At 38.5% G+C, this 25,778-nt stretch overlaps 1 pseudogene; it reads right to left on the minus strand.

Moving 5' to 3' along the window:
• Positions 1–829: 829 nt before the first annotated feature.
• LOC121434682 overlaps positions 830–25,778 on the minus strand; it is a 50,758-nt pseudogene continuing 25,809 nt past the window's right edge.

Genomic DNA, 25,778 nt, shown 5'->3' on the forward strand with positions numbered 1-25,778 from the left:
CGTCTTGGAGGCAGAGCAGCTCTAAGGAGATTTAGAAGGTGAGAATTGGTCAGATTTAAATGCCTGGGCTTGAACAAGCTCAGACATGGGCTGGATTTTGTGCTCTGGAGTTGGTGGGTTTTGAGCTCAGATTGACAAGGGTAGATTGCATTTTTTTTTGCTCTGGTTTGAGAGACAAAGCAGATTTCTTTCAGTATCCAGTTTTGATGTTTGACTGTGTTTTCAGGGTGATGTTGTATTTTTCACTAGTTCTGGAATTAGGGGCAAAGGGTTTTCCTTTGTATCTCATTTCAGTACCAGGTTGAAATTCTTACCCTGGCTCTATCTCCTTCCCAAAAGACTTCATAAGATCACAAATTAGGTTTTGTCCATGAGTTTCCTGGTGCAAATAAAATAAAAGCTGGTATCATAATGCTTGAACAGATTGTTGACACAATCATTTTTTTTACAGAATAAATACTGTTGGTTAATAGACTGTAAATGTGATGGCTTAAAATTAATTTGCAATAAGAAACCCTCAGTGTCTTCTTCAGGTACCCAAAAACTTTATCAGATTGATTACACACAAAAAGTTTTACTCCTGTAAAAAGTACAAAACATTTACAACACTAAGTTTATTTTTTTCACTACATTATGATTATTCTCATGTTTTTGAAGACTATAATCCTTAAGTTTACAGTTCTTCTCCAGGATGGTTTGCTTCATGTACTTGGAGATTATTGTGACAACAGATTTGCGAAACAAATCCATTCACAAGTTTCTTTCCAATCTGTGTCCTTTTCTGCATTTGAAGATGAATAAGACATGAAAAGACTTTTCCAAACTCATTTCATGCATACCTTTTTGCACCCATGTGTGTTCTTCGATGCCTTTGAAGAGCATTGTTTTGAGCAAAGACCTTATCACACTGATTACATTCATAGGGTTTCTCTCCAGTATGTGTTCTTTCATGTATTTGAAGAGCACTGTGTTGAGAAAAGGTCTTACCACAGTGATTACATTCATAGGGTTTCTCTCCAGTATGTATTCTCTTATGCAATTGAAGAGTATGGGCCTGTCCAAATGCCTTACCACACTGATTACATTCATAGGGGTTCTCTCCAGTGTGTGTTTGCTTATGCGATTGAAGATGATCGTGTTGTGCAAAGGCTTTACCACACTGATTACAATCATAGGGTTTCTCACCAGTATGAGTTCTTCCATGTGTTTCAAGATGACTGTGTTGAGCAAAGGCCTTACCACACTGATTACTTTCATAGGGTTTCTCTCCAGTATTTATTCTTTTATGCAATTGAAGAGTACGGGGCTGTCCAAACGCCTTACCACACTGATTACATTCATAGGGTTTCTCACTAGTATGTGTTCTTTTATGATATTGAAGAGTATTTTATTGAGCAAAGGCCTTACTACACTGATTACATTCTTAAGGTTTCTCTCCAGTATGTGTTCTTTTATGCACTTTAAGATGACTGTGTTGAGCAAAGGCCTTACCACACTGACTACATTCATAGGGTTTCTAGGTAGTATGTGTTTTTTTATGCAATTGAAGAGTATGAAGCTGTCCAAAGGCCGTACCACACTGATTACATTCATAGGATTTCTCTCCAGTATGTGTTCTTTTATGCTTGTGAAGAGCACTGTGTTGAGCAAAGGCCTTACCACACTGACTACATGCATTGGGTTTCTCTCCAGTATGTGTTTTTTTATGCCTTTGAAGATGATCATGTTGTGCAAAGGCTTTACCACACTGATTACAATCATAGGGTTTCTCACCAGTATGAGTTCTTCCATGTGTTTCAAGATGACTGTGTTGAGCAAAGGCCTTACCACACTGATTACTTTCATAGGGTTTCTCTCCAGTATGTATTCTTTTATGCAATTGAAGAGTATGGGGCCGTCCAAATGCCTTACCACACTGATTACATTCATAGGGTTTCTCTCCAGTGTGTGTTCTTTTATGCAATTGAAGATGATCGTGTCGTGCAAAGGCTTTACCACACTGATTACATTCATAGGGTTTCTCTCCAGTATGTGTTCTTTTATGCACTTTAAGATGACTGTGTTGAGCAAATGCCTTACTACACTGATTACATTCATAAGTTTTCTCTCCAGTATGTGTTCTTTTATGCTCTTTAAGATGACTGTGTTGAACAAAGGCCTTACCACACTGACAACATTTATATGGTTTCTCTCCAGTGTGTGTTCTTTTATGATATTGAAGATGATCATGTCGTGCAAAGGCCTTACCACACTGAATACATTCATAGGGTTTCTCTCCAGTATGTGTTCTTTCATGTATTTGAAGATGACTGTGTTGAGCAAAGACCTTACCACACTGAATACATTCATAGGGTTTCTCTCCAGTGTGTGTTCTTTTATGCGATTGAAGATGACCGTGTCGTGCAAAGGCTTTACCACACTGATTACATGCATAGGGTTTCTCTCCAGTGTGTGTTCTTTCATGGTTTTGAAGAGTATTTTGTTGAGCAAAGGCCTTACTACACTGATTACATTCATAAGGTTTCTCTCCAGTATGTGTTCTTTCATGGTTTTGAAGAGTATTTTTTTGAGCAAAGGCCTTACTACACTGATTACATTCATAAGGTTTCTCTCCAGTATGTGTTCTTTTATGCTCTTTAAGATGACTGTGTTGAACAAAGGCCTTACCACACTGACTACATTCATGTGGTTTCTCTCCAGTGTGTGTTCTTTTATGTGATTGAAGATGATCATGTCGTGCAAAGGCCTTACCACACTGAATACATTCATAGGATTTCTCTCCAGTATGTGTTCTTTCATGTATTTGAAGATGACTGTGTTGAACAAAGGCCTTACCACACTGATTACATTCATAAGGTTTCTCTCCAGTATGTGTTCTTTTATGCCTTTGAAGATCACTCTGATATGCAAAGGCCTTACCACAGTGATTACATTCACAGGGTTTTTTTTCAGTATGTGTTCTTGTGTTCATTTGAAAAGAACTGTGATGAGCAAAGGCTTTACAACACTGATTAGATGCATAGGATTTCTCACTATAATGTTTTCTTTCATTCCTCTGAAGCTGACTATCATATGCCAAGGCTTTATCACATTGAGGATGTACTGAATATTTCTTTCCAGAATTATTTCTTTTAATCCTGCAAGTATAATTGGAACACATAAAAGTTTTACCACATTCAATACACTCATGAACCTACATATCTGTATGTATTATTTTTTATAATTTAGTCTAATAGTAAACAGAATTCAGATATTAAGGTTTTATAACTTTGTTTAAACTCATGCTTTCTTTTGTAATTAAGGGTTGTTTTGCATTTTTTAAGACACTTGTCATGGTAAATTCCTTTATTATGTGGTTTAAATTTTCACCTTTACAGAAACATTTTTCAATTTGACATATTTCACATATTTGAAGACAACTGAATAACCTCAGAACAACTTTATTGCATTCTTAAACTGTCCTATACTGTAAATCATACTACATTTGCTAAGTAAACTAGGACAATAAGAAGTATTTGCACAATTCTAGAACTCATGTGGCTTCTCTGCACTGTGACTTTTTTATGTATTAACAGTTATGTGAGAAAACCAATTTTTTATATAGTTCAATCAATTTGAGAAAGGGTACTTAACATGGGGACTAATGCTTATCTTCTAATTGTTTTTAGAGAGAGATATGCTGTGATTTTCCATATTCCCATGTGCATAGGCTTGTATTGAGAGTAATTTGTGGTATACAAGGTAAAGGAAGAATCACAAACAAAAAATTTCCACACTGAATTATCACGGTGTGACATTCTGTTCCTCATAGATGTGCAGTAGAAGTTTCTTCACAACAACTGCCACTTAACTCTAACTGCTTCTGTCACCAATCTTAATATAGTAATAAGAAGTATATGAGTAATACAAGATTTACTATGTGCTCTCGATTTATTAGAAAGTCTTGCAGATATACTTATCATCACTCCAATGTATACACATTTTGTATTATGAGTAGTAAGAAATAAATGGATTGGTGGATCTACAGAATAGCTCTCATGGTTGTATGCTTCAAATGCTGATATCTGTTTAGCCATTTCTCATGACTTCTTAATTTAAAAAAATGCCTTGAAAATGTAATTCAACTACATGAAATTCTATATGGATTTTTCAGAAGTTAATAATCATAAATGCACTTAAAGCTGTGCTTATTCACACTGTTGCTTTTATTTAAATCTTCTAGGACACATTATCATTTTATTAGAGGATCATTATTTTCAGCATGCATAAGAAAATTACCTTTCATGTCTTCTAGAGTGTTGACAATGTTCTTTACTATTATGTTCTTCCCAAATGTATCCTAAAATGCAGTACCAGAAAATGTATGTTATAATATTGAATACTATGCATCATTTAAGTAACTATTTTAACTAAACCTTAGAACCATTTTGATTTATTTACCTCATTCTTATTCTCCTTTCTAAATCAAATTATTTTTTTCTCATTTTTTTTTTGTTTTTTTTCGAGACAGGTTTTCTCTGTAGCTTTTGGTGCCTGTCCTGGAACTAGCTCTTGTAGACCAGGCTGGCCTCGAACTCAGAGATCTGCCTGCCTCTGCCTCCCGAGTGCTGGGATAAAAGGCGTGTGCCACCACTGCCCGGTTTAAATCAAATTATTGAAGAACATCATTAACCAAGAAAAAGCTGTCCCTTTATCTTGAAACAAGAAGGAAATTAATTTTTACCTATAGTAGTGAGGTTCCTGTAGGTCTCCAGCATCACATCTTTGTAGAGATTCTTCTGGGAAGGATCCAGCAAATTCCACTCTTCCCAAGTGAAGTTGATATGCACATCATCATAGGTCACTGCCTTCTAAAATATGCCATACATGATAGTGACATGATAGTGACACCATTGTAAATGTATACTTCTTTGATAGTATAGTCATAAAATTCTGGTATTCCCTAGTCATATTCTAAGACATAGACACTCACTTTAGAAGGAAAGTGTATAGGAGAGTCATCTCTGTCATTTCTGTACTCTTTGAATGAGATATCACCTTACATGTGAAATATCTATTAGCAAAGAGAAACAAGAAAACATATCAACAGTATATAGTACACATGAGAAAATTTTATGAAGATTAACTAACTACAAATAGAAAAATAAGTTGGACAACCTGGTTGTATTGACTCATGCCTTTAAGCTCAGAACTTCAAAAGCAGAGGCGGGTATATTTTTCCCTGAGTTAAATGCCAGACAAGTCTATGCAATAAGGTCCAGGAAGGTGAAAGTACATAGTAAAACCCTGTCTTCCAGGAAGTGGTGGTGCATGCCTTTAATCCTACCAATCAGGAGGCAGAGGCAGGTTGGTCTCTGTGAGTTTGAGGACAGCCTGTACTTTGAGAGATAGTTCCAGGACAGGCTCCCAAGCTACAGAGAAACCCTGACTCAAAAATCAAATAAACAATAAACAAAAAACAAACAAACAAAAAGACACTGTCTACATTGCAAATATCAGTGAATCAAGCAAGAAAAATAGAGGAACTCAGAGGTTTTTACTGGAGTTCCCACAAAGAAATATGCATTCACTCCACTTCTCTATTTATCTTCCAAACATCCGAAGTGCCCTAATTTAAATTGTAATGCCAATAACATTTTACAAACAGAGCTTTATGTTTAAACAGTTACAAATGGACAGATGAAAACATTAGCAATATAAATCTTGGGCATAAGTAATAAACACAAGCTGGGAGAGGGATGACTGAGTAGTACCTAGCTTTTGATGGTCTTGAATAGATGTGGCAGAATTGCCAGTACTTATTTGGGAATCATAACTATCCATTATTCCAAGTTCACAAATTCTGTGATCCTTTGATCATGTTGAGGACCAGGTACTCATGTGGTCCATAGTCATGCCGATACATCAAATTGTTATATTAATTTTAAAAATGTAAAGTAAGCATAACAAGCAGGAAGAAGTTCAAGCACCTACAATTCAATGACTCTGAATACTTAGGCAGTACTAATGTCACACCTACTGACAGACTTCCAGACCCCAAAATGGGGAAAAAAGCTACTTCTATCATAGCCAACACAGACCAGAATACCAAAGAGCAGATAGAAACCAAGGAATAAACGTGCATCCAACAAAGACAAACAGAGATACTGGCACCTAGACCTGCAGTCACCTCAGACCCAGACACCTGACAAGAGCACAATAACATGATCAACAACAGACAGAACAATATGTCACTACCATATTCCAACTCTCCTACTACAGCACACCCTGAATATTCAAACCCAGTCAAAGTACAATTAAGTTAGATCAACTATGTAGATGTTTTATGTCCTTAAGAAAGAAGTGAATGAATTTTTTAAAAAAGCAAAGGAAGAGGCGCTTTGTTTACGAGCTACCCATCTAGCACTGAGATCTGATCTGGGCACCAGGAGAGCCATCACCAGGGTGAATGAGTTTCACCTGCAGCAGCAGCCCTAGACATGGAACTCAGACATTCCTCATCCCCCAATACTTCCTGGACTTCCTGCAGGGGCTATACTCCCCAGATACTGCCTCTCTCTTTCTATTCCACCCAGCTTGCATCCAGAACCCCCCCTTCTGCCTCCCTCCCCTCTTCAGGCACATTACATCACCCAGCTCAGCCTGTTTGGGCTCTGGGTCCAAATCGTGAGGGCAACCAGGCAGACAGGAGTTCCTTTGTCTCAAGAGCCTGCCTGCAGCAAGAAAGGTAGGCGCTTTGTTTACGAGCTACCCAACCAGCATGGAGATCTGATCTAGGCACCAGAAGAGCCATCACTGGAGAGTGCCATCACTGGGAAGGTACATCAGTGGGCAAGGAGACCTGGTCCTGTAAAAGAAATTCCATAGGGGAGCATTTGGAGGAAGAGATGGGCAGGTGCCAATGCAAGAATTCACCCAACAATCTGAAAAACAACATGAAACCACCAGAACCCAGTGACCTCAAAACAGGAGGACATGAACACCTTAATCAAGAAAAAGTAGAAAAAAATTGACTTTATGAAAGTGATTGACACCCTTAAACAGCATGTAAAAAATGCCCTTATAAAAATGGATGAGAAGTATAACAGAAAGTTTGAAGAATTGAATAAATCAGTGAATGATACCCTAGGAAACCAAGGAGAAACAATCAAACAGATAATGGAAACAGTTCAAGACTTGAAAACTGAAATGGAGGGAAGGAAGAAAACACACACAGAAGGCCGGATGGACATGGAAAATTTAAGTAAACAAACAGAGACTACAGAAACAAACATAGCCAACAGAATACAAGGGATAAAAGAAAGAATCTTAGCTTCTGAAGATATCATAGAGAAAATAAATGCTCTGATCAAAGAAAACAGCAAGTCCAACAAACTCACATCACAAAACATTCAGGAAATCTGGGACACAATAAAAAGATCAAACCTAAGAATAATAGGAGTAGAAGAAGGAGAAGAGTCACAGTTCAAAGGCCCAGAAAATATTTTTAATAAAATTATAGAAGAAAACTTTCCCGACCTAAGGAAAGATATACCTATGAAGGTTCAGGAAGCAAACAGAACACTGAATAGGCTGGATCAAAAAAAAAATCCCCTCACCATATAATAATCAAAACACAAAGCAAACAGAATAAAGAAAGAATATTAAGGGCTGCTAAGGAAAAAGGCCAAGTTACTTATAAAGTTAAACCTATCAGACTTACACCTGTCTTCTCCATGGAAACCATGAAAGCCAGAAGGTCCTGGATAGATGTACTGCAAAAACTGAGAGACCATGGATGCAAGCCCAGACTACTATATCCAGCCAAGCTTCCGTTCACTATAAATGGAGAAAACAAATTTTCCAGGATAAAAACAAATTTAAACAATATTTAGCCACAAATCCAGCCTTACAGAAAGTAATAGAAGGAAAATCACTAACCAAGGAGTCCAACAATGACCACAATAACTCAGACATCTAGACACCCTTCACCAGCAAAACTCAAAGAAGGAAAACACACAAACCCTACTACTAAAAAAGTGACCGGAGTTAACAACCACTAGTCATTAATATCACTTAATGTCAATGGACTCAACTCACCTATAAAAAGGCACAGGAGAAGAGATTGGATACGAAAACAGGATCCAACATTCTGTTGTTTACAAGAAACACACCTCAACCACAAAGACAGGCCCCTACACAGAGTAAAGGGCTGGGAAAAGGCTTATCAAGCAAATGGACCTAAGAAACAAGCAGGTGTGGCCATACTAATTTTTAACAAAGTTGACTTCAAACTTAAATCAATCAGAAGAGTCATTGCCAAATTCCTTTTATGAAGCTACAGTTACTCTGATACCAAAACCACACAAAGACTCAACCAAGAAAGAGAATTACAGCCAATCTCACTCATGAACATCAATGCAAAAATCCTCAATAAAATACTGGCAAACCAAATCCAAGAACACATTAGAAAAATTATCCATTATGATCAAGTAGGCTTCTTCCCAGAGATGCAGGGCTAGTTCAACATATGGAAATCTATCGATTTTTTTTTTGATTTTGCGAGACAGGGTTTCTCCGTAGCTTTTGGTTCCTGTCCTGGAACTAGCTCTTGTAGACCAGGCTGGCCTCGAACTCATAGAGATCCGCTTGCCTCTGCCTCCCGAGTGCTGGGATTAAAGGCATGCGCCACCTCCGCCCGGCATGTAATCCATCATATAAATAAACTGAAAGAAAAAACCATATGATCATTTCATTAGATGCTGAAAAAGCATTTGACAAAATTCAACATCCCTTTATAATAAAAGTCATTGAGAGATTAGGGATATAAAGGTCAAACCTAAATATAATAAAAGCTATTTACAGCAAGCCAACAGGTAACATCAAATTAAACAGAGAGAAACTCAAAGCCATCCCACCAAAATCAGGAACAGGACAAAGATGTCCACTCTCTCCATACCTCATCAATATAGAGCTTGCACTTTTAGCAATAGCAATAAGACATCATAATGGGATCAAGGGGATTCGAATTAGAAATGAAGAAGTTAAACTTTCATTATTTACAGATGATATGATAGTGTACTTAAGCGACCCCAAAAACTCCACCAAAGAACTCCTACAGCTGATAAACACCTTTAGTAATGTGGCAGGATACAAGATCAACTCCAAAAAATCAGCCGCCCTCCTATACACAAAGGATAAAAAAGCAGAGAGGGAAATCAGAGAAGCATCACCTTTCAAGATAGCCACAAACAGCATAAAATATCTTGGGGTAACTCGAACCAAGGAAGTGAAAGATCTATTTGCCAAGAACTTTAAGGCATTGAAGAAAGAAATTGAAGAGGATACCAGAAAATGGAATGATCTCCCTTACTCTTAGATTGGGAGGATCAACATAGTAAAAATGGCAATTCTTCCAAAGGCAATTTATTGATTCAATGCAATCCCCGTCAAGGTCCCATCAAAATTCTTTACAGATCTTGAGAGGACAATAATCAACTTTATATGGAAAAACAAAAAAAAAAACGGGATAGCCAAAATAATGTTATACAATAAAGCAACTTCTAGAGGCAGTACCATCCCTGACTTTAAACTCTATTACAGAGCTACAGTAATGAAAACAGTGTGGTAGCGGCATAAAAACAGAGAAGTTGACCAATGGAATCGTATAGAAGATCCAGATTTTAACCCACAAACCTATGAACACCTCATTTTCGATAAGGGAGCTAAAAGTATACAATGGAAGAAAGAAAGCATCTTCAACAAATGGTGCTGGCAAACCTAGATGTCAATCTGTAGAAGAATGAAAATAGAACCATATCTATCACCATGAACAAAACTCAAGTCCAAATGGATCAAAGACTTCAATATCAATCTGAACACACTGAACCTGATAAAAGAGAAAATGGAAAGTACCCTACCTCATATGGACACAGGATATCACTTCCTATGTATAACCCCAGAAGCACAGACATTAACGGTAACATTAAATAAATGGGACCTACTGAAACTGAGTACATTCTGTAAAGCAAAGGACACTGTCACGAAGATAAAAAGACAACCTACTGACTGGGAGAAGATCTTCACCAACCCTGCAACAGACAAACGTCTGATCTCCAAAATATATAAAGAAATCAAGAAACTAGACTTTAAAATGCTAATTAACTCAATTAATAAATGGGGCATTGAACTGTACAGAGAATTCTCAACAGAAGAAGTTCAAATGGCCAAAAGACACTTAAGGTCATGTTCAACCTCCGTAGCAATCAGGGAAATGCAAATCAAAACAACTTTGAGATATCATCTTACACCTGTCAGACTGGCTAAAATAAAAAACACCAATGATAGCCTTTGCTGGAGAGGTTGTGGCGAAAGGGGTACACTCATCCATTGCTGGTGGGAATGCAATCTTGTGCAACCACTTCAGAAATCAGTGTTTCAGTTTCTCAGGAAATTCGGGATCAACCTACCCCAGGACCCAGCAATACCACTCTTGGGAATATACCTAAGAGATGCCCTCTCATATGACAAAAGCATTTGTTCAACTATGTTCATAGCAGCATTATTTGTAATAGCCAGAACCTGGAAACAACCTAGATGTCCTTCAATGGGAGAATGGATGAAGAAAGTATGGAACATATACACATTAAAGTACTACTCAGTGGTAAAAAACAATGACTTCTCGAATTATGCGTGCAAATGGATGGAAATAGATAACACTATCCTGAGTGAGGTAACCCAGAACCAAAAAGATGAACATGGAATGTACTCACTCATAATTGGTTTCTAGCCATAAATAAAGGTCATTGAGTCTATAACTTGTGATCCTAAAGAAGCTAAATAAGAAGGTGAACCCAAAGAAAAACATATAGTTATCCTCTTGGATATGGGAAGTAGACAAGATTGTCGGACAAAAAATTGAGATCTTGGGGGTGGGGTGGGATGGGGGTAAGGGGAGATGGGGAGAGAAAAGTGAGAAGGGGAGGATGGGGGGAACTTGGGGAAACGGGGTGATTGGGATAAAGGAAGGGTGGATAGGGGAGCAGGGAAGCATACATCTTAACTAAAGGAGCCATCTTAGGGTTGGCAAGAGACTTGAACCTAGAGGGGCTCCCAGGTGCCCAGCGCAATGTCCCCAGTTAGTTACTTGGGCAGCTGAGAATAGGGAACCTGAAATGGCCTTATCCTTAGCCATTCTGATGAATATCTTGCATATCGCCATAGAACCTTCATCTGGCGATGGATGGAGTTAGAGACAGAGACCCACATTGGAGCACCAGAACGAGCTTCCAAGGTCCCAATGAGGAGCAGAAGGGGGGAGAACATGAGCAAGGAAATCAGGACCATGAGGGGTGCACCCATCCACTGAGACAGTGGGGCTGATCTATTGGGAGCTCACGAAGGCCAGCTGGACTATGACTGAAAAAGCATGGGATAAAACCGGACTCTCTGAACATGGCAGATGATGAGGACTGATGAGAAGCCAAGGACATTGGCACTAGGTTTTGATCCTATGTCATGTTCTTGCTTTGTGGGAGCCTAGCCAGTTTGGATGCTCTGCTTCCTAGACCTGGATGGAGGGTTGAGGACCTTGGATTTTCCATAGAGCAGGGAACCCTGACTGATCTTAAGACTGGAGAGGGAGGGGGAGAGGAGTGGGAGGGAAATGGGAGGCTGGGAGGAGGCCGAAATTTTTTTTCAATAAAAAATAAATTAAAAAAAAGAACAATTAGTAAACCATAATTTCAGTTCCCCCAATCAAACTGTAGTGATCTCAACACTGGCTTTGTATTGTTGCATGTTTTTTAAGTAGTAGCACATTCTTTGTTATGTTTTTATTTGTTGTTGTTGATTTTATTTATTCATTTATTTTTGTTTTTTTCGAGATGAGGTTTCTCTGTACCTTTGGTGTCCATCCTGGAACTAGCTCTTATAGACCAGGCTGGCCTCAAACTCTCAGAGATCCACCTGCCTTTGCCTCCTGAATGCTGAGTTTAAAGGCCTGCACCACCACCGCCTGGCTGAGTTATGTTTTTTTTTAGAAGTATCATATTCTTTGAGTTTCATCCCACATCATTTCAATAGATAATGTTTACAATAAATATTATTATGAATTTCAGTTTATATGATGTAAGATCAGAGAAGTTACCTAAAATAATAGGCAATGTTATAGTGAAACTACAAGTTAAAAAACAATAAACTCAATAGATTGGAAATAAGTGATATAATAACCACCTTTGCTTTATACAATCAAAGAAACTGAATATCCCACATTAGCTGCTCGAACAGATCAGTGGCAATGCTGGGTGTGCTCTCTGGTCTTCTAGTTGGCACCTGTCTAGTACATCCCCTTCAAGTTACTTCTAAATCTCAGGTTTATTTAAAATTAGCTCTCATTTATTATATTTAAGTTAACCTTATATTGTGTGTGTCTATTGGTTATAGAAAGAGAAGATATAAAAAGAAGGATACTAGTCAGAACTAAATGTGATGATAACACCCGTTCCATTCATAGTTTGTGAGATATGTATAGTTCATTAACCTTACAAAAAAGGTTTAATGATATAGCAATTAATATTTGACAAAAATGAAATTATATATCCTATAGGAAAATACATCAGATATCTTGCAAATTTTGTTTAAGACAAAGATACATGTGTTGCAGTAGCTCATTTTGCTCCTTCAGCCAATAGCCGATGAGATACCAGACCATTGGAGCGTGGTCTCTCTCCCTTTTTTTTTTTTTTTTTGATTTTAAGAGACAGGGTTTCTCTGTAGCTTTTGGTTCCTGTCCTGGAACTAGCTCTTCTAGACCAGGCTGGCCTCAAACTCACAGAGATCCACCTGCTTCTACCTCCAGAGTGCTGAGATTAAAGTTGTGCACCACCACCGCCTGGCTCTCTCTCTGTTAGGAGCCAATTTCCTCCTAAAATCATTGCAGGAACCATCACCCTGGAGAGTCTGCAGAGAACCCCACACCCTTAATTGTGTTAGGAATAGTTCTATTGACAGAGCCTACCCCACACCCAAATTGGCTGTTAATGAGAGCTATCTGTTAGCGGAACCCACCCCACATTCCAAACTATCTAGGGATCTAGGTGTGTCAACTCGCGACTTCCTGGCCTACAGTGACCTGACCGAAGACAACCTCCTGCCTACGTGACCAACTCGGACCATGTGACCAACGTGAACCACGCGGCAAGAGCCCAGGCCCCTGTGCCCACCCCCCAACTCTTTACCCTATAAAAGTTGTACCCCGTCTCTAATAAACGGAGGCTTTGACAAGAATTCTCGCTTAGCCTCATTCCTCTTTCCTAGCCCATGTCTTCCAGGTGGTGCCTCTCCGGGACCCTGGAATAACAGATTGCAGGGTGGGTTACAACCCCTAGACTGAGTAGCCCACCCAAAGGCAATCGACATCTCTCCCTTTAAAAAAGCTGCCACTTCCCTCAGCTCACTCTCTGGCTTCCGGCTCTGCTTTTGGCAACTGGGCTCCCTTCCTGATTACACAGAGGGCTGTTGTCTGGGACGGTGATCTGTAAGTTTTCCCCCCTTAAATAAATATCCATTCTATTAATCATAAAAAAAGCAAAGGGAAAGATAAATGAAATTTTGGAGAATAATAATAAACCCCTTAAAGAAAGTCAAACAAGCAAACAGTTGACAGAAATGAATAACTCAGTTCAAGAAGTGAAAATTGAAATAGAAGGATGTAAAAAACCACAAGCTGAAGGAATTCTGGAGATAAAAAACTAGATAAATGAAAAGAAAAATCTGGCAAATTAAGGTGAAGTTTATCCTATCTTTGTGAGTCTAAACTTTTATATATAATTTACACACACCATAACTAAGAAAAACGTTGAGGACTGGAGAGATGGCTCAGAGGTTAAGAGCATTGCCTGCTCTTCCAAAGGTCCTGAGTTCAATTCCCAGCAACCACATGGTAGCTCACAACCATCTGTAATGGGGTCTGGTGCCCTCTGCTGGCCCGTAGGCATACACACATAATAAATAAATATTTAAAAAGAAAGAAAGAAAAACGTTAACGATATAATTGTTTTCAACTCAATCAAAAAACCCAGGGCATAACATTAGCCTGGAAGGTCTGTGGCAGCAAAAGCAGAGCCTATTTTCCAAAGTAACAAATTTTGAAGTCAAGATAACTTTAAAGTATGTGTGGGGTTACCATAGCAGCCCCCAAATCAATTGTCTCTCTCTGCAGTCCAAAAAATTCAAAGAAAGCACAAAGTATAACCCAGACTCTGTGTGTATTTTCTATCTTTTCAAGGTCCATTAATTGTTTTACTTACTTTTTTCTTTAAGAACCTTAGTGTAAATTCCTTAAAAAACTATTTTGAATCCATGACTCGGTCTATATTTATCTTCTCTGTCTTAAGCCCATGGACATTTATCAAATAAACTATCACACCCACTCAGAGGCCTTTTTATCTGAATGTTTTTACTGTGTATCTGTAATCCTTTACTGATGAGGAGTGTTTTTGTAATTGGAAGCTGCATTTGACTTCCATTTTTGTGCTTTTACAACCCCTCATTTTTAACTTTCTTAGGGTTTATGTGGATTTAGTTGCCAAACATTTGGTGTCCTAATGTAAATGGGGACTACACTTTCATCTTCTGGCTGCCTAGACCCAAATAATCACACATAAACTATATAATTATATCAGCATTTTAAAAATGCCTCAGGCATATTCTTAGTTAGATTTTTACATGTTCAATTCATCCATTTCTATTCATCTATGTATCACCATGTAAAGTTTTGGGATATTTCACATTCAGTGAATACATGGCATCTCTTTGATCTTCCCAAATAGTGCACCTACCAGTCTGGTCTGTCTCTATAAAAAAAAAAAAAAAAAACAAGTAACAAATGCTGGAAAGTAATGAAATTGGTCTCCAACTACAATCAGGTTTTTTTTCATAATTGGGACTCCAGCAGTCCTATTTTCCTGTGCAGTGCACACTCAAAACTGTTGCTTCTATTCTGGACTGAGGTAGAAACCACTCTCCACATGCAAATCCTTTTCCGTTACCTGCAATGGATATTCAGTTTCATAACTCAAATATATAACTTTGAAACTGTGGTAGAATCATTTAAGATTTTAAAGGTGTAAAGTAGGACAAGGTCATTACTAAGGAGAGAAGACAGGGACCAAATCCTTTTATGTCAAGATAAGATAGATAGTGTTAAAAAATTTTCTGAAATACTAGAAGTACAGCAGTTCAAGAATTAATATGACTTCCTAGGGAGAAATCACTCCACATGTTTGCCAGATTAATAAACAAAAAATCATTTAATAATATTCACATACATCTCTGACTAATGCTCAAAGAGGACCCAGGCTGGAATAAATTTTTGCATTTCACATATTTTCTTATCCTTATGTCTTTTAGGTTCAGGCTCCACACTCTGAACAATTTAAATAGGGGTGGAAGGCTACAAGTCTACCCACCTGGACAGATGGAATACTTACACAGTAAAGTCTTCCCAGCATTATTTCTTACATAAACCAGTGACCTTAAACAGTAAGACCATCTTCATCGACAAGATCATGAGATGTCAGACTTTTCTTCCATTTTTACAAGCTTTTCATTAGCCTCTTAAACGAGTTGATGGCCTGATTTTGGTACATTTCTGTCCAGAATTACAACATGGAGATTCCGGGGGATGTGAAGGATAGGAAAAGTATAAGGCAGAAAAGATAAAAACAGGTTAGGGAAGTCTTGCACAAGCTATGTCTCATGTCAAGTAAATTTCCCAAGAAGAATAAATTTGGGAGACGCACAGAGGCAGAGCGGCGGGGCGGCCAGACGCACAGAGGCAGAGTGGTGCCACGGCCAGACGCGCAGAGGCAGAGCGGCGCCACAGCTAGACACACAGAGGTGGAGCGGCGCGGCAGCCAGACCATTCAGGAAGAGGCTTTGGGGGACCGGCGTGGCGGCAGACACAAGCAGTGGGGACAGGCGTGCGATAAGCAGAGCAGATCACCCTACTACAATTAAATCAAAAAGGTAGGCCTTTGGTTGGCCAGGTCACTGGCACACTGGGAGCCTGGTCCTGTCCTGAAGACCCTTCAGAGGGGTGAGAGGGTTCTTGGTCTGCAGCAGGAACCAGGAAACAGAGCGAGGGCATTTTGTAAGCGGAGCCCTTGGCCAGCAGGGAAACCTGATCCGGTTTTTTAAAAGACCCATTAGATAGGATCAATAGGAGGAGATGGGCAGGCGCCAAGGCAAGAATTCACCCAATAATCTGAAAAACAACATGAAAACACCAGAAACCAATGATCTTACAACAGAAGTATTTGAACAACCTAACACAGAAGAAGTGGAAAAAATTGACTTTATGAAGACAATAGAGTCCCTTAAACAACATGTAAAAAATGCCCTTATAGAAATGGATGAGAAGTATAACAAAACGTTTGAAGAAATGAGTAAATACGTACATGATACCTGGGAAACCAAGAAAAAACGATCAAACAGGCAATGGAAACAGTTCAAGAATTGAAAACTGAAATGAAGGCAAGGAAGAAAATACAAACTGAGGACCAGCTGGATATGGAAAATCTAGGTCAACAAGCAGAGGCTACAGAAACAAGCATAATCAATAGAATACAAGAGCTAGAAGAAAGAATCTCAGATGCTGAGGACACCATAGAGAAAATAAACGAACAGATCAAAGAAAACAGCAAAGACAACAAATTCTCAACACAAAACATTCAGGAAATATGGGACACAATAAAAAAAAACGTAAGAATAATAGGAATAGAGGAAGAAGAAGAGTCACAGCTCAAAGGCCCAGAAAATATTTTCAACAAAATTATGGAAGAAAACTTTCCCAACTTAAAGAAAGATATTCACTTAAATATTCAAGAAGCATACAGAACACCAAACAGACTGGATCAAAGAAAAACATCTCCTTGCCGGGCGGTGGTGGCGCACGCCTTTAATCCCAGCACTTGGGAGGCAGAGGCAGGCGGATCTCTGCGAGTTCGAGACCAGCCTGGTCTACAAGAGCTAGTTCCAGGACAGGCTCCAAAGCTACAGAGAAACCCTGTCTCGAAAAAACCAAAAAAAGAAAAACATCTCCTTGCCAATAATAATCAAAACACAAAATATACAGGTTAAAGAAAGAATATTAAGAGCTGCAAAGGAAAAAGGGCAAGTAACTTATAAAGGTAAACCTATCAGACTTACACCTGACTTCTCTATGGAAACCATGAAAGCCAGAAGGTCCTGGATAGATGTACTGCAGAAGCTAAGAGACCATGGATGCAAACCCAAACTACTATACCCAGCCAAGCTATCATTCATTATCAATGGAGAAAACAAGACATTCCAGGATAAGAACAAATTTAAACAATACGTAGCCACAAATCCAGCCCTACAGAAAGTAATAGAAGGAAAATCGCAACCCAAGGAATCCAACACTGCCAACACTGCCTACAATAACTCAGGCATCTAGTGACCCTTCACCAGCACATCTCAAAGAAGGGAGACACACAATCTCTACTACCAAAAGCAATAAGAATAACCAGAGTAAACAACCACTGGTCATTAATATCACTTAATATTAATGGGCTCAATTCACCTATAAAAAGGCACAGGCTAAAAGATTGGATATGAAAACAGGATCCAACATTCTGCTGTTTGCAAGAAACACATCTCAACCACAAAGACAGGCACCTATTCAGAGTAAAGGTTGGGTAAAGGTGTTTCAAGCAAATGGTCCTAAGAAAAGAGCAGGTGTGGCCATACTAATTTCTAACAAAACTGACTTCAAACTAAAATCAATCAGAAGAGACCGAGAAGGTCACTTTATACTCATAACAGGAACAATTCATCAGGATGATGTCTCAATCCTGAATATCTATGCCCCCAATATAAAGCACCTACTTATGTAAAAGAAATATTACTAGAACTCAAGGCAAACATCAAACCACACACACTAGTAGTAGGAGACTTCAACACACCTCTCTCTCCAAGGGACAGGTCAATCAGACAGAAACCTAATAGAGAATTAAGAGAATTATTGGAGGTAATGAAGCAAATGGACTTAACAGACATCTATAGAACATTCCACCCAAATAGGAAAGAATATACCTTCTTCTCTGCAGCTCATGGAACCTTCTCAAAAATTGACCACATACTCGGAAACAAAGGAAACCTCCACAGATACAAAAAAAATCAGTGTCCACCTGTGTCTTATCAGATCACCACGGATTATAGTTAGAAGGCAACAACCACGCTACCCCCAAAACACCGACAAACTCATGGAAACTGAACAGTCAACTACTGAACCACACCTGGGTCAAGGAAGAAATCAAGAAAGAAATTAAATTCTTCCTTGAATTTAATGAAAATAAAGGAAACATACTCAAACCTATGGGACAAAATGAAAGCAGTGCTAAGAGGAAAGTTCATAGCACTAAGAGCCCACTTAAAGAAAATGGAGAGTGCATACATTGGGAACTTAACAACACACCTGAAAGCTCTAGAAAAAAAAGAAGCAGACGCACCCAGGAGAAGTAGAAGACTCGAAATAATAAAACTGAGGGCTGAAATCAATAAAATAGAAACACAGAAAACAGTCCAAAGAATCAATGAAACAAAAAGCTGGTTCTTGGAGAAAATCAACAAGATTGACAAACCCCTATCCAAACTAATTAAACGACAGAGAGAGAACACGCATATAAGATCAGAAATGAAAAGGGGGACATAACCACAGACACAGAGGAAATTCAGAGAATCATTAGATCTTACTACAAAAGCCTGTATGCCACAAAACTGGAAAATACAAAAGAAATGGACATTTTTTAAAATAAGTACGAAAGGTAAACCAAGACCAGGTGAATGATAAATAGACCTGTTTACTCACGAAGAATTAGAAGCGGTTATCAAAAATCTCCCTTTGAAAAAAAGCCCAGGACCAGATGGTTTCAATGCAGAATTCTACCAGAACTTCCAAGAAGAGCTAATACCTATACTCCTTAATGTATTTCACAATATAGAAACAGAAGAGTCATTGCCAAATTCCTTTTATGAAGCTACAGTTACCCTGATACCAAAACCACACAAAGACCCAACAAAGAAAGAGAATTCCAGATCTATCTCACTCATGAACATCGACGCAAAAACTCTCAATAAAATACTGGCAAACCGAATCCAAGAACACACAAGAAAAATTATCCATTATGATCAAGTAGGCTTCATCCCAGAGATGCAGGGCTGATTCAACATACGCAAACTATCAATGTAATCCACCATATAAATAAACTGAAGGAAAAAAAAACCATATGATCATTTCATTAGATGCTGAAAAAGCATTCGACAAAATTCAACACCCCTTTATGATAAAGGTCTTGGAGAGAATAGGGATACAAGGGTCCTACTGAAATATAATAAAAACTATTTACAGCAAGCTGACAGCTAACATTAAGTTAAACGGAGAAAAACTCAAAGCCATCCCACTAAAATCAGGAACATGACAAGGATGTCCACTCTCTCCATACCTCTTCAATATAGTGCTTGAAGTTCTAGCAATAGCAATAAGACAACATAAGGAGATCAAGGGGATTCATCTTGGAAAGGAAGAAGTTAAGCTTTCGTTATTTGCAGATGATATGATAGTATACATAAGCGACCCCAAAAATTCTACCAAAGAACTCCTACAGCTGATAAACACCTTTAGTAATGTGGCAGGATACAAGATCAACTCCAAAAAATCAGTTGCCTTCCTATACACTAAGGATAAGGACGCAGAGAGGGAAATCAGAGAAGCATCACCATTCACGGTAGCCACAAATAGCATAAAGTATCTTGGGGTAACTCTGACCAAGGAAGTGAAAGATCTATTTGACAAGAACTATAAGTCTTTGAAGAAAGAAATTGAAGAAGACACCAGAAAATGGAAGGACCTCCCTTGCTCTTGGATTGGGAGGATCAACATAGTAAAAATGGCAATTTTACCAAAAGCAATCTATAGATTCAATGCAATCCCCATCAAAATCCCACCAAAATTCTTCACAGATCTGGAGAAGACAATAATCAACTTTATATGGAAAAACAAAAAACCCAGGATAGCCACAACAATCTTATACAATAAAGGATTGTCTGGAGGCATTACCGTCCCTGACTTCAAACTCTATTACAGAGCCACAGTATTGAAAACAGCTTGGTATTGGCATAAAAACAGAGAAGTCGACCAATGGAATCGAATAGAAGACCCTGACTTTAACCCACAAACCTATGAACACCTGATTTTTGATAAAGGTGCTAAAAGTATACAATGGAAAAAAGAGAGCATCTTCAACAAATTGTGCTGGCAAAACTGTATGTCAATCTGTAGAAGAATGAAAATAGATCCATATCTATTACCATGTACAAAATTCAAGTCCAAATGGATTAAAGACCTCAATATCAGTCCGAACACACTGAACCTGATAGAAGAGAAAGTGGGAAGTACTCTACAGCACATGGGCACAGGAGATCGCTTCCTACGTATAACCACAGCAGCACAGACTCTAAGGGCATCATTGAATAAATGGGACCTCCTGAGACTGAGAAGCTTCTGTAAAGCAAAGGACACTGTCACTAAGACAAAAAGGCAACCCACTTACTGGGAGAAGATTTTCACCAACCCCGCAACTGACAAAGGTCTGATCTCCAAAATATATAAAGAAATCAAGAAACTGGACCGTAAAAAGCTAATCAACCCAATTATAAAATGGGGAATTGAGCTGAACATAGAATTCTCAACAGAAGAAGTTCAAATGGCCAAAAGACACTTAAGGTCATGCTCAACTTCCTTAGCGATCAGGGAAATGCAAATCAAGACAACTTTAAGATACCATTTTACACCTGTCAGAATGGCTAAAATAAAAAACACCAATGATAGCCTTTGCTGGAGAGGTTGTGGAGAAAGGGTACACTCACCCATTGCTGGTGGGAATGCAAACTGTGCAACCACTCTGGAAAGCAGTGTTTCGGTTTCTCAGGAAATTCAGGATCAACCTACCCCTGGACCCAGCAATACCACTCTTGGGAATATACCCAAAAGAGGCCCTATCATACAACAAAAGTATATGCTCAACTATGTTCATGGCAGCATTGTTTGTAATAGCCAGAACCTGGAAACAACCTAGATGCCCTTCAACGGAAGAATGGATGAAGAAAGTATGGAATATATACATATTAGAGTATTACTCAGCAGTAAAAACAAGGACTTCTTGAATTTTGCATACAAATGGATGGAAATAGAAAACACTATCCTGAGTGAGGTAAGCCATACCCAAAAAGAGGAACATGGGATGTACTCACTCATATTTGGTTTCTAGCCATAAATAAAGGACATTGGGCTTATAATTCATGTTCCTAGAGAAGCTAAATAAGAAGGTGAATCCAAAGACAAACACATAGGCATCCTCATGAATATTAACCTTCATCAGGCGATGAAAGGAGACAGAGACAGAGACCCACATGGGAGCACCGGACAGAAATCTCAAGGTCCAAATCAGGAGCAGAAGGAGACGGAGCATGAGCAAGGAACTCAGGACCACAAGGGGTGCACCCACACACTGGGACAATGGGGATGTTCTATCGGGAACTCACCAAGGCCAGCTGGCCTAGGTCTGAAAAAGCATGGGATAAAACCGGACTTGCTGAACATAGTGGACAATGAGGTCTACTGAGAACTCAAGAACAATGGCAATGGGTTTTTGATCCTACTGCACGTACTGGCTTTGGGGGAGCCTAGGCAGTTTGGATGCTGACCTTACGAGACCTGGATAGAGGTGGGCTTCCCACAGGTCAGGGAACCGTGATTGCTCTTCGAGCAGATGAGGGAGGGGGACTTGATCGGGGGAGGGGGAGGGAAATGGGAAGCAGTTGCGGGGAGGAGGCAGAAATCCTTAATAAATAAATAAATTTAAAAAAAACTAAACAATTTAATTGCACTTATGCCTACGTGTAATCAATTACACTTTCTAATAAAGTTATTAAACTAGAAAAATAAAAAAAAGAATAAATTTGGGCTAGAGAGATGGCTCAGCAGTTAACAGTATTGACTGCTCTTTGAGAGGACCTGGGTTCAATTCCCAGTACCCACGTGACAGCTCCTAAATATCTGTAAATCCAGTTTCACAAGATCTGATCCCTACACACCAACACATATAAAATAAAATAGAATAACTCATAAAATATCCAGTATTTATACTGGCTGAGAAATAACTTGGGGCTCTTTCATATTGACTTTCAGTCGGCTCAGTCTGTTTTATGTTTATGTCTTCATTTCTCTTAATCTAACATTTCCTCAGCCTCAGCATCCCTTCCCAGAGAACTCCCAGCTGAATTCTGTTGGACAGACCATATGGGGTATCCAACTATGCATGAACAAAATTTACTGCAGTTTCTGTATGATGCTGCTTTTGATACAAGGAATTACTTTGCATAATCTGTCCATAAATTAAGAGCTTAGCTGGATAGAGCCTTACACATTAGGGCACCTTGTTAAGATTAAAATGTAAAGCAAGGGCCTTCTCCTTAGCTGTGTAAAATCCTTGAAAATCCCTCTTGCTTTCACTACTGGACAGCCATCTAAAACAACCTAGTGCTTTTTTTCCTCATCAAAAACCTAGATTTTTTTCATTCTTTTTATGTTTTTCTTTTTCACTGTAGATTTGAAGGAGTCAGCAGTAATAACCATACAGCAGAAGTAATATTTTGTCTAAGATATCAGTCCATTAATTTTTAATTCTGCCTTTGTCACTTTCTTGGGACATGGAAAGATTAAGAAAGACTGGGGGCCAAAGTGTCACACAACTGATCTCCAGCAAACTTTTTATGAAGTCTTCTAAGTTCCTTTACTTACTTACCAGGCCAAAATAAATCAATAGGGCCACAAGGAATAAAGTCAAGCTTGGGATGGAGGGACCAGAACAAGATGAGGTTATGAGAGCAATCATAATTATTATATCTTTATGAGAAACAGAAAATAATGGCAATTTCCAGGATCAATACAGTGTAGTTGCCAGGATATCATGAACTGCAAGCTATACAGGGAATAAAGGATTGTGGTCTCAGATCAAGTGTACTGTTGAACTTCCATACTTCCTTGACCACTAAGGGATTACTCAGAGAAACACAGATTAGTCTGAATGACTCACTGCTCCAGAGAGTGCATCCCTATGTCAGCAACTTAAAAAAGCACACTGTGCCCCAGGAGCCATGGACTTTAATGTGACATAACCAAGACACACATCTCTCAGGGTAGATGGGCCAATCCAACTCCTTTGTTCCCTGCAGAGTCTTTGCCCACTAAAATCCTATAACCTTGAACTCTACTGCCTGCCAACACTCCCATCTTTCAGGTCCTACAACGACAGTCAGTTAAGCTGTGTAGAGTTTTCTATGACTTTTGCCATCTAAAGTCCTGTTAGCTTTAAAATTCTTCCACAGTCAATATTCCCAAGTCCATTGCAGCAACAAAACCATTTTTCTGGTACCATTTTTATTTCAACTTGCTTCTTTGTTCCTGTGATTAAATTATCTAACCTAAAGCAACTCTGGTAATGGACAGGTTGAGTTGTTACCCCTAAGTCAGAATCCACCATTGTGGGAGCTTAGGATAGGAACTCAAGTTAATCACTGGAGGCAAAACATTTGGAACCATTGTTTCTTGGTTTTCTCTTGTGCTTTGTCACTGTTTTGTGCTCAGCTAGCCCCCTTATTCAGCCCAGGCCCACTTGCTTAGAGACATTGCCAACTCAGTGGAAGAGTCTTCTTCAAACATCAATCATCAATCAATATAATCACTTTCAGACAGAAATCAGACATTCTGATCTAAGCACACACTCAATTGATAATTCCTCAGATGACCCTAGGCTTTGTCTTGTTGACAGCTGAGGCTAATTATCACACAGAGACAATATTGTATGAGAATGTTTTAAAGAACAAAAAATATAATGTATTATTCCTGTCAATCACTTAACCAGCATGTACCCATGAAGGTAACAAGAAATGGAAAACACAGATTGCCAGAAAATGGAAAGAGATAAGGATCTAAGATCAAGAAGAGAAAACTAAAACTTTCAATCCAAAGAAACTATTCAAAACAAAAACATGATAGCAGAAGAAATATTCTGAATACAAATTGATGAAGGTTCATTATTTTTGAAATTTTAATGATATAAATAGATAATGGTTCATAAAATCAACAAAAATGTCACCAGTGCCAAAACAAGACTCAAAGACAGACCTATGAATATACATTATGGTCCCTTAAAAAGAACTATAAGATTCTAGTCAAAATTGAACTTCAGAAAATCACTGGCCATCATTCATCCTGTACACTCCAGTTCTCTTCTTTAACAATAATAAAAAAAGGGTTTTGTAAGAAGGGCTATTCCACCAAAATTCAAAAGATTCACTTGACGCCTTCTGATATTTTTGCTTTGTGGAAATAATTTTCATGACTAAAAGGACCTCATTTTCTTATGATAAAGAAAATGATGTTTGTTAGGATCACTTACACACCATTTCATTTCGTACAATTGGTGATTGCCTCTAAGTCTGTATCAGAGTGAGGAAATATAAGCTTTTTAAATGAAATTTTAAGAGAACAGATTTTTAAAGAATCACTGTACATGTGAAGTAACTTGCTTTATTCAGACTGCTTTCTAAATCGCAAAGAATTTTGAAAATAAGGTTATTCCAACAATTTATAAGAGGAAAGCTAATTACAAAGTAACATTCACAGTGGAAACACTCAGAATGCTCATTGGGATTATGTGTTAATCACATCAACATTTAAGTAGCAAAGACTCAAATATGAAGATAGCAACAACTGGAACATATGCCAGGAAATGGAAAGATGCTGGCATCTAAGATGAAAAAAAAAATTCCGCACGGAAACATCCCCCAAACCTCAAACTTAAGGAACTGATGAAGTAAGAAATTTTCTGAATAAAATTGGTGAAGGTCCATCATTTTCAAGAAAGTGAATAATAAATTAGATTTCAGTTGTAGATTACAAAAAAATCATATACAGATTCACATGATATGGTTTCTGCATTTTTCACAAAGATCCATCAATCAAGAATGTGTACAATGTTTGTGAAAGAATAAAGTGTTAAAGAGAAAGAACCGTGAACAAAAGCAGAAATATGTAGTCAATTTTAAATCAAAAGACCAAAGTAAACTTAGGCAAGGAAAAGTGTGATCTTGGTCAATGCTACCCAGCGATCTTTGGTTATATGTGTACAGAAATTAAATAAACATAAACTGTTCAACTTTCACAAAGATATCTCAAAGTGACCCTTAAATTGTTGTTTCTGACCACAGATCTGTCTTCTGAGATGCAGCCACATGATATGGATGCTCTCTTTGCAAATAGAGAGGATCTCTTGTTACAGCTCTCCAGATCCTTGTGCTATCTTCTGGTTGAAGGTAAACACAGTCCCACTAATGTGCAATCATAAAACAACCTAAAAAATGATTTAAAATCTGCTTCCTGCTACATGAATTATGACGGAATTGGTAGATTGTGCCCGATCTACCTGGCTAACACAACGCACACCTGAGAAATCTCTGCACATAAGAAACTCCTTAGCCGGGCGGTGGTGGCGCACGCCTTTAATCCCAGCACTCGGGAGGCAGAGGCAGGCGGATCTCTGTGAGTTCGAGACCAGCCTGGTCTAGAAGAGCTAGTTCCAGGACAGGCTCCAAAACCACAGAGAAACCCTGTCTCGAAAAACCAAAAAAAAAAAAAAAAAAAGAAACTCCTTTTG

This window comes from Microtus oregoni, unplaced genomic scaffold (assembly GCF_018167655.1).
Source record: "Microtus oregoni isolate MIOR12 unplaced genomic scaffold, Mior012 000044F_ref0000062, whole genome shotgun sequence".
NCBI classification, from domain to species: Eukaryota; Metazoa; Chordata; class Mammalia; order Rodentia; family Cricetidae; genus Microtus; species Microtus oregoni.